This window comes from Periophthalmus magnuspinnatus, chromosome 23, assembly GCF_009829125.3.
Source record: "Periophthalmus magnuspinnatus isolate fPerMag1 chromosome 23, fPerMag1.2.pri, whole genome shotgun sequence".
Lineage (NCBI taxonomy): Eukaryota > Metazoa > Chordata > Actinopteri > Gobiiformes > Gobiidae > Periophthalmus > Periophthalmus magnuspinnatus.
Window position 1 is genome coordinate 10,580,174 of NC_047148.1, and position 11,312 is coordinate 10,591,485.

Here is an 11,312-nt window from a genome sequence, read left to right on the forward strand (position 1 = left end):
CAGATCTTCTGAAAGAAAATTACATAGTGCACCTTTAATGTGTTGTCAAGACCATGAATATGTTTATTTAAATGAAATATTTATTTGACCTAATTTAGGCACTTAAAAAGGCATCTTTATTCTATTCTGTGTGTCACAGTGAAAGTTGCACATCATTTAGGCCTAACTATAGCAAAACCACTTCTGTAGTTACTGCATAAACAGTGTTAAAACAGTAAAAGGACTCCTGCATTTTCCTGACCTGGTGTTATCACTGTGACCTATATAAACTAAATGAAGTGATTAAGGGTCTTATCTGCATCCATCAGTGACAGATATGATACAGCGCTCCTCACCAGTGTGGTAATGTGGAGCTGAAAGGATGTTTTCTGAAGCCTGTTAGTGATAAGCAGCTGCCATTGTTCTGAGGCCTGTCAAGGCTTTATTACCTCCCTGATGCCTGTGTGGGGGTGTGAGACTGGCCTGGTCATTTAACACTGTTTTATAGACAAATGGGGCAAGTCAGGAAGGGAAAAACATGTCACCTTATGTGTTACATCCATAGCAAGGTAGACATGTCATTTTTTGTTTTCATATAATCCATCATTTTTTTCAAACCTTATACCCCCAGATACCTTACTATAGATTGATAAAAATAAAAAAAACTGTTGCAGGGGGGATTCACTTGCAACATTGAACAACATACACTAATTATAGCTTTTCAATACTTTGGATTGGACTACATACAAGTAGGGCTTTGTTGATTATTTTGACTGTAAACTATATGGCAAGTTGTCCCTGAACAGTTGATATTGTAATCTAGTCCAGTGCAGTCCAAACTGTTCACACCAAATACCTAAAATATAAAATACCGGTACATAAACTTCCAACCAGCAGATATAAACAAAGTCTAAAACAGGACTGTACACAGGGGCTAAATTAAATCTTAACTATGACAACACAAATATGGAAATTGTTTTAAATAAGGACCAGTCCAAAGGAGGACACAACTATGGATTCAATTTTCTCCAATTTAAGCAAGTGTTTGAACTGCAGAGGAAGCCACCTACCACCAGTGGTGCGTATGTGTGTGTCACAGTTTGAGAACTACTGATCTAGTTGTTTTAGTTATCTATGTTCAAACTTACATGGCATTGTGCCATTGTGTTGATGCAAGTGAAGGGTCTTTTGGTAAGAATGGCTCTAATAAAATGATTTGCATTGCTAATTCTCAAGAGGAAATACAATTACTAAGGTTATTACAAGGTTATTTCAATATACCGGTAGTTTGCATCCAACTGACTTCTCTATTGTAAATTCATAACAGTCCATCCTATAGGTCCACTGGGCTCAGCTGATCCATACTTCACAATATTTCTTCTTTGAGCTCAGTTTTTCCAGGCGTCTCTGCTGACTTCTCTGTGGGGACCAGACAAACAAAAACACCAACATTAGCAGGAATCTGGGGCAGGCGTGAGTGCGTTTGAGAGAGAGTTGTTAGCAGTGATTGATTTGATCCTTGTAGACAGTATTTGGGAAAAAGAGGAGGGGTTACCAGTGCTGGCATAAGCGTTTCCTCATGGTTCACTCAGCTCAAAGCTCACCATACAATATATTAGCAATAAACTGGAAAAGAGTGGTAATATACACATGTCCACTCAACATCATCTACAATCATCACATCTGGATGGATAGAATTGTGTTGTTGTCTTGTGTTAAATTACCCATATTACACTACTTTCGGATCTATGCTATAATGTTGTTTCCTTATCACAAACATATCTGTTTTGTTTCATTCACACATGTTTAACACACAAACCCTGCAAATTCTTTGCTGAATTCTTCGCTCAAACAGAAAACACTCTTGTGATGTCATGTGCCAATAAAGGAAGTGCTCCACTGTGTTTTCAAACTCCATACACCTTCACTAGAATAATTTCAGCTGTGGAATTGCCAGTCTCTACTCAACCAAAGGTAAAAGGAGCTGTTAACTTGAAAACTACAACTTCATGACATCACAAGGTGGAACAGAGTGTTTTGAGCTTTGTAGATATAGGCAGACTAATAATAAATGGTTACTCAAACATGTGTGAATGAAACAAAACACAACGTTTTTGTATGTTTTTGATGAGTAACAACTTTTTAACATGACTTATAGTTCACAAGAGTCAATTTTGTGCAATATAGGATGTTTAACTACTGAAAGACATTTATGGCTCAATCTATTTATTTAGAGAAACGTAACTTTTAATACTGTCTTTGCTTGAGACATTTTGGCCTGTCTGTTAGCAACTAGAGGCCCTTTAAATTGTCCTCGAGCCTCTCCCCGCAGCTCAGAGTCTAATCACATCTGGCCTTCTTTCACAGCTCTTTCACTGTATACACTGTACTCCAGCTGCCTGCTACAGTTTGACATTCCTCTCTTAGTGAAATCATATTTTCTAGCCGCCGCTGATTTGTTTGGCCTGAGCGGCGCCGGGATGATAGATGTTTCTTTAGCTGTGAAACACTTCTTGGACCCCCTCCCTCCGCCCGTCCCCCTTTAGGCCCAGACAGTTTGTAGGACAGCGTTGAAGGTATGCGGTCCATCAGAGCCTGTATAGTCCATGAGAAGCACGTATAGTCCAGATGTTGGCAGTCAGCTCCACCAGACTCCTGCTAATGCTGCCAGTGGGCGAGAGGCCAGGCATTAAACTGAGAATAGTAACAGTGCTGAAAAATGCCTACCCAGCATGCCTTGCTCCAGGTGCTGTTGGCTGCCAGGAACAGCTCACACAGGAGAGGCTGGAGGGGAAGGTATGCTTGGGCGTATTCATGAGACTGGGTAAAAGTGGTGGTATTCACTCTACCTGTGCACTATTGGGCTCCTATAGAGAGTAAAAATCTATATTATTGATAATGATTTCACATGAGAAGGTTTTACAAAATATAAATATGGAACCACAATTACCATAAAAAACGTCTGAGCTTAAGCCCTAATCAAGACCTACTCAGTGTAAAGTACTCACAACGAAAAATATTATGAACTGTTCTAGTTGTTACTTTTGCTTAAATCACAAATCAATCACAAACTCAGTTTTAGATGTTGTATGATGTGTAAAACATTTTGCAAGTCTAGCTCCATGTCATCTGATGAGTGAAGTGTCTGGACAAAAGTAATTACTTTTCTTTCATGCTTTTCCATCTTCCATCTGTTGGTGTCTTCAAACAGTCTCAAATAGTCTTGCTATTCCTTTTTACACAGACAAAATATTTTGTCAAGAAATAACTGTTTCAACATGTGAACCAAATGTGTTAGCAGTGGGATAAACACAGGTGTGAGTGCTGACTCAAATGATTTGAGACACTTTTGGATTCCACTTCTCAAATGGGTAATGTATCTGACTATTTAATACACAAAACACCTGTGTGTTTTATTATCTCCTCATATCCAGCTCTGAACTTCTGCTACACTGAGAATGGAAAAATAGGCCATGGAGACGTTACTGGATCTCTTCAAACTTTATGCACTTTACAGCAATAATAAATTATTACAATGACCCAAAGTGCTGATGTGCCAGAAGTTCCAGAACAGTGTTTTGGCACATAAATAGTAATGTCATTATCATCATGCTATTATTTTCTATTTTCCAAAAAGATATTTTAGTGCATTAGACTTATTTGTGACATTCAAATTGATGGCCATAATAAAATTGAATGTAGAAAAAGTAGTGCTTTGTGTACTTATACCTACTTATACCTGCTTTGTGTACTCACCTACAGAATATGCATCATTTTCTGAGTGATGTTATGGCACATTGCCAAAGTCATGACCAGCAGGACACCCAAACAGTGCGTCCGTTGTCGTCTCTTGAGTGTGTGAGCTGATGGCTGAGTGAGAGGCTCCAAAGTGCCCATGTTAAGGTCTGTGTTGTGTGCCCCATGGCAATTACAAGTGTGGAGCCCCGAAACAAAATGTCCGCTGTGTGGATAAATGAGCCAGTGTGAGGGAGAGAGGCCCAGATGCCTGTCCACTGGAATTTATGGAGCTTAGACTATTTGGTTCTTAGTGTGGTGACTGAGATGGATGAACATGTCATCTGTCAACATGTGTCCATCCATTACATGGTTTTATAGTCCCACACGCTCAGAGGAAGAGGATGGTTTGTATTCAGCCCAATTCACAACAGCTCAGGCTTTGTTGCACCTGTCCAGTTAATACTAGCATCAGTCCAACTAGAGGCAGACCCTTTACTTAAATGAGCTTTGGACAGACACAACTGGATGTGGAAAGACAATCACTCACTAAAACTTAGGCTGAAGCATCTGTGCAGAGTAGTGGCCAGTAGATGTGACTGAGAAGACAATGAACAATGGATATGAGGATATGAGCTGTTGTATGAAATATGGAATAAAATAATGTTTGTAAAATGGTACATGGACTCATATGACCATACAATTGATAACAATTCAGTTTTTTTCTGAAAATCAAAACTGTTGTTAACACATTTAATTTAAGCATAAATGCACTCCACCAAGCCAAATTACATGTTAAGTTTGTGGAGAAACAAGCCAACTCACCCACTTATAATGAAATAATGTTGTTGTTTTTTAATCTATTTTGTGTGTATATTTTTTTACCCGGTGGTGCTTTAATTGAAATGGCTAAACTAATCACCATAGATGCTGTCTCCTTGGGTTCAATGTCAGATAAAACCCAATTTTCGCCTGAAGTTAGTCCTATTGATTGTAATTATATTTCACCTCGAGGTGGGATGGTAGCCCCGCTGTCCTACATGCGAGTCCACTCTGATTAGGATACTCTGCTTTTTGCCCAATAACATCCCACACACACACAAACACAGACATGACAGCTCAATATCTAATTTCACTTCCCAATCAACCTTTTGCACTTTCTCTTTCTGACATTTACTCCACAAATCACTGCTTCTCTTAATTAGGCTGGGGCCAGGCTGCACGTATCGATACATATGGACACACATACAACTCACTCTTAACAACCTTTACTTTAGCAAATCACTGTTTAAAATAATGAATTTTCCCTAAATACACATTTCAAGGATTTGAATACTTATTTTTCCCATTTCCATCACATAATGTCTTGTTAGAACGTCTGTTAACAGGTATGCTTGCTCTATGTTGTAGGGAGTGGTGCATATCCATGGGAACTAAATAACATTTGGTTTTCCACTGATTACTTTCGGATTACATATGTTGTTCCCCTGACATCACTGTACAGGTAAGTATATTACCTTATTTCATTAAAATGATGGCACAGTACTGACATTTAAATGTTAATCCACTTAAATCTGCAAACCTAGCATTTTTCAATTTGCAATGCTTGTCATGTGCAAATATAACTGCATTTCCAAATGAAGTTAGGACTGTATTTATTTGTCTTGGTAGTATAGTTGATGACCAATCACCATCAACCACCATCACATAAAATACTTTCCTCTTATTTTATTACAACGAAGACCAAATGAACTAAACCAGACAATCATCTCTTATTCCTTATTCTTGTGGTTAACTTGCTGTCTATGTGCACTTTTGTCTCGTCTGTGTGTTTCTCTAAACGTTCTGTTTCTGACATCCCTTAGGACGACGGATGTAAACTCGCTATTGTGCTAATTCCGGCATATTTACATTGATGCTGTTTGTTGACATGTTGATTAATATGCACTGTCCTAATTAAAATAAATAAATAAATAAATAAATAAAATAGACTCTCTCCCTACTCCTTTGTTTCACTCAAAACAATACAATTTTGTTACCTTTTCCTCTTATATTTTGTGTTAAATTAATGTATATGTTTTAAAGAGGGGGTGTTACACTTCTTTGCATTTATAATTGCTATATTACGATTACCATGTTACCTTTGATCGTTTTAAAAATGATATTTTAGCTGAAAACATTGTATTGAAAAGTTTAATATCAGTTTTGTTTTTGAGTTCCCCCTCCCATTGCTCTCCCTGTCATCACTCCCCCTTCTGAGTGCTATCACAACAAATTCTAAGTACAAAGTTGTAGTTTGTTGTTTTGTATCATGCTTTTGTATATTTAGGAGAAATTGCAGTGCGGGAGTATGGGTGACATAGGCTTGTGGGCTGACTCTGGGACAGGAGTCTGCTGTTAACTGATGGGTTTGGGAGAGATTGCTAGATTATTCAGATATGCATGGATGACATATAAAACCTCTTCAGGCATGTTTTTGATGAGGGAATATTATAACATGAATACAAACAACTGAACAGAAATACGTGGCACAATATATTTAAATTTAAAATGTACTTAACCCTCCTCCACCCGAACCAGCATCATCTCAGCATCTCCATAGGTCACTGCCAAATTAATCACATACTCTCCTTTAATATATTGATTAAATTTAAGAGTATTAGACCCTCCTTTCAAGAAAATATTTTAGCGCCCTAATGATAACAGGTGTTGCAAGTTTCCAAGGCAGTTTCCAACGCATTGCCTGAGTCCCAGGACCCCCCACCTTTCTGCTCTCACCTCCCGTACCCCTCCCACAGTGAAGAGCCAGCGGTAGGTCCCAGCGGTGATAAAGAAAAGCCAGCTGTTCAAACAGTGGGGAGGGGAGCAAGGAATGGGGGTGCCAGGACACAGAAATCAGCATATTTAGTTTAGAGGAATCAAACTGGTGTGCATCAACAGACCACCTCACAGCACAAGCACCAGTGAGCCAAAGGAAAACTAGCACAACTGTAAAAGTCATGGACTAGATTTCAGTCTCTGATCAGCAGCTGTGTGTTTGGATCGTGACGAGGCAATTTAACGGAAAAGTGATTATAAGAAATGTGTATATGTGTGTATATATGCTTTGAGACTCTGTTTCTGCTATTACTTGTAACATTAGAGCCAAAAATAGACAACATAACATAGGATTTTTTTTTTTTCATTTTAATTTTGAATGTTTTTATTGCACTTAAAAAATGTGAGTGGACTTGCATCTCTACAAACCCGACTCTTACTTGATCTGGAGGAAAGCTTTCTCCTGCTTATCTCCATGGAAACGTTGTTCCTTTGAATATAATGTATCAAACTATGGCCATGGAGCATATTCTGAAAGATGGTTTTAACTTTCTATTTCAATCATTACACATTGCTACTTTAAATATTGCAATACTGATCATTTACCACTACGGTTTTGAGTGTAAATATAGTTGACTTGGTATAGGTCAATATGTGGCATTTTGGTGCATATTGTGCCGTTGCCTCACTCTAACAACGGCCTAAATATCAATAGAAATTATAATAATGCACAAAAGGATTAGCATCAGAACATTGCAAGTTATAGTTAGTATAGTTATAACAGGCTATACAAGGTTTGTAATTGTCTCCTTGGTCTACGATAAAACAGGAACAGAGCAATAAGGAACGCTAATGTAGGTGTGACTGTATGCCGAAGGCCGAAATTAGCATTTCAAAGAAAAAAGCAAGTGTCAAACAGATAAGATGGAGGTCATAATGGATAGAGAGCTGTTTCTGTAATAGGTCACTCATTTATCATTAACTGTGAATAGACTGGAGGAAGTGAGTCTCTATCTGTTTACAATCAACACTACCTCACTAACCATGACACTGGAAGAGGCAGGATATCAAGAGGCTTTAATATTGAGTTCAAAATAGAACATAGAGAAAAAACTTTCCTAACAACTACACCTTAATAAGTCATAACAAAGCATGAAGAAAGACTTAATACACAATCAACAAATAGTTTCATAAGTATGCTTCATGCTTAGTAACTAATTAAAAGCATAAACCTGATAACCCTGACCACTTAATTAAGTAGTTTCTAAGTACTATTGTAATATCTGTGTACCGTGAACCATATACCAGCCCCCACATACAGCTCCTCCCCCATGCCCCCCACAGCTCACCGTTGTCCCCCCCCCCCCCATCTTCACCTATTGTGCGGTGACCACTGAGGCACAGCACCGAGGCCCGGACTCAGCAGGAAATACCTGAGTCCATCCACAAACACAGAGAGGGCTGATAAAACTGCTCAGAGTGGAGAAGGAAGGGCCACTACATCCTGGTGAATTGGAGAAAGCTTTCCAAAGTGCAAGCCAAAATACATATGGCAGAAGAACTACTTTATGAGTGCCTTCATGAGCCAAACTAAATCAAATTCTATCATTTAAATCATAGAGATGGCGTCATGTAAAAAAGCTCACCAAACTTTCTTTCAAACACACGATGGTGGGAAATTACTTTACTGTGTACTAAAAACAAATGTAGTTGCTTTTTAAATCCTGATGTTTCTGCATTATATAAATGACGTCTGTGGTAACACTTTGAATACATTTAAGTTTTACTTCTACCCACCCCCCACTTTTTCCAGGGTCATCTTATTACAGTTTTTCATTTATGTGCATTGTTATTTAGCGCAGTTCTGCATTTTCTTCCACAATTGCTCCTGCGTTGCTTTGAACCAGTACAGTCCATGATGCATGTCCACGATGCATTAACATGTTTATATGAATGTACAATAAAAGGCATTGCTGCAGTAAAACAAATGGGATTTTGTTGTTGTTGTTCTTAATTGAGCTCACTACTACTGTTGTTATAGTGCTATTTCGTTTATGTACAAATTCATTCACCTAACAGAGTATGCCCACAGTTGTTTGCTACTTTTATATTGGCTATTTTTTTTTTTTTTTTTTTTTTCTGTTTTTGTCTTTTTTTTTACCATGAGGTCAATGATAATCTAATCCCCCTATTGTAGTCCATAAACACACTTGACACACTCAGTCCATAATTCCTCTCTGTATCCAGCTGCGAGACATCTCCTCACTCAGTCCCTCCTCCCCCTGAGCTCTGAGTGGGACAGCGGAGGTGAAGATGGGCTGTCCCAGCTGCTGTCTGCTCAACAGTTGGGTCTTCACTGGGCCGCTGGAAACAGGCTGACAGGAAAGGTAAACAGGGAGGTGTGGACAGAAGGGGGTTTCGGTGGTGGTCCCATCAGTCACTTTGGCCCACGGGGTCCAAGAGCACAACCACAGCCTGTAAACTCAAACACCCAGGAGATGTTATGGAGTGAGAGCTGACGGTGCAGACAGGCGTATATGAGGAGGAGACATACACGTGTCATTTGAGCACTAAGCCAATGTTGTTTTTTATAGCTATTAAAATGATGGCAAAGACAAATGTTGTAGCGTAGTATTGGTTTATGTCCTGGCATAAGTAGCTGTAGTATTGGCAGCTCCAGTCCTAATGTTGTTGGCAGTTAAAGATTTCACTATACTGTACATGCGATATTAGTAAAACATTGTGTAGGAAATGCTAGCTCTGTCCCATACAATTTTTTGAGGGTGTTTAAAGGTGCACTATGAATTATTAAAAGTCCATTATAATCTGCTTGTCTTCACGGAAATGTTATTGCTTTTACTGCTATTAGATTGTTCTGCATGGCTTTAAATTGATCTATCATGCATTTATTAATTTGTTTTTATTACAAAAAAGCATGCATTCTTACTGTGAGATCGTGTTCACCTCTCCACAGATCTGACCTTTAAATCTTGCCTGATTTTGACTACTTCTTTCACTTCTGGATAGAGCTATCATAGGTGACATGTAGCTGGTGCACACTGACCTCTAGATGTCACTGAAGGAGTCACAGTGAATAATGCAGAGGGAGCGTGCAACTGGATGTCCTGACTCAGTCTTTCAAATAATAAAATACAAAACAACTGACTTTACTTTTTTGTAGAGCACGGTTTTGTTTGTAGAATTACATAGTTTTTCAAGTACAGTGAGCTGCTGCCTCTGAACAAAATGTCAACTATTAACTCCATGATATGTCTTATGATACACTTTTCAAACAAATAATAAAAAAATAAAAAAAAAAATAAAAAAGTGAAAAAATTTTGTAAGGAAAAGAAAATCTCCACACTGGACTCTGGAATTTATATATCAATAAATGTTCTAAAGCACTTATCAAAATACCCAAGACAGCATATATTGTATACAGGATTTACATACATTAATGTTAACACAGAATTCATTGTCAGCACTGCCCTCTGCTGGTTGGGTAAATAATCTCACTTCAGGGTAGCCACAGTGCTCTTTCTTTCCATTGTGGGGTCAGTTAAAATGTCATGCTTGAAACATGAACACTATTACATTCGATATGCACTTTGTATTTACATGTCCCCTGGAGTCGCTCGACGACCCTCCTTCTATGAAATGTCCACTGTTCAGTCAGAGTTTTGTAAAGAGGCTCTGAGTGAAAGGTAAGACTTGAACCAAAACAATGGGTTGAACTGTGAGACAGAACTCATATTTCTCTTGGCTCCTCTGGTGAATCCTGGCCCGACCTCCACAGAGAGACAGTCTGTAGTTACTGTTTGGTTTATAGGAGCTCTGTGCTGACATAATATGAGATTCAAGGTTTTCTTTCTGTCCCAGGTATGGACAGGGTCTTTTGTATAAACAGCATAGGGGTCATGTACTGGTTTTCATATCACTGAGAAATTGTAACAATAATATAATTTTACAGATATACGTTTTGGATAGCATCATTGCCCCTATACAAATTCTTCTTACACCCGGGAACACAGGCTGGCAGATTAATATGAGAGGAAAAGGTTGTTTCTCAGGAGTGTCAGGATTCCAATTAGCCAAAGTACCCTCTCTCTCTCTCTCTCTCTCTCTCTCTCTCTCTCTCTCTCTCTCTCTCTCTCTCTCTCTCTCTCTCTCTCTCTCTCTGGCAGGTCACATCACTCATTCTAGATCCTACATCACTGCCTACTTGTGGAAATACCTTAAACATCTTGAGCTGTGCTTCTTCCTCTGTGCATCTTTTTAGAAATACATGTAAATAAGATTTCAGACAAAACCCATTTTTTGAGTCACTGTTGCTGCTTTGGCATCTTACTCATCTTTGACTGACCGATCACTGTAGTCTAATCCTTCAGTGACCCATATTCAGTCCCACTACATAGAATGGAAGAAGAATTTAGACAGACTTGTCATTAGACATAAGCGTAATCATTTTAAGGCATTATAGGCTATAAATGACAGATCTGAGAACCAAGTGAAAACATGTTTATAGTAAATAGTAATGTTCATAAAAACATTATGGTAATTAAGATAAATACTATACGACTGACAACAAAATTGAAAGATCTACCTCATATTCTCCCTACAACTAGGTGCTTCCATTTAGGTAGACTCAGTCTAGCCTGACTTTCCTTAATCCAACCAATCAGATGAGACCAATCAGAGACAGGGCCATGCCTTTACACCAACGGGCCAATCAGATGAGAGATGAGAGCTCCAACCACCTGCACGTTTCATACCGTAAAACT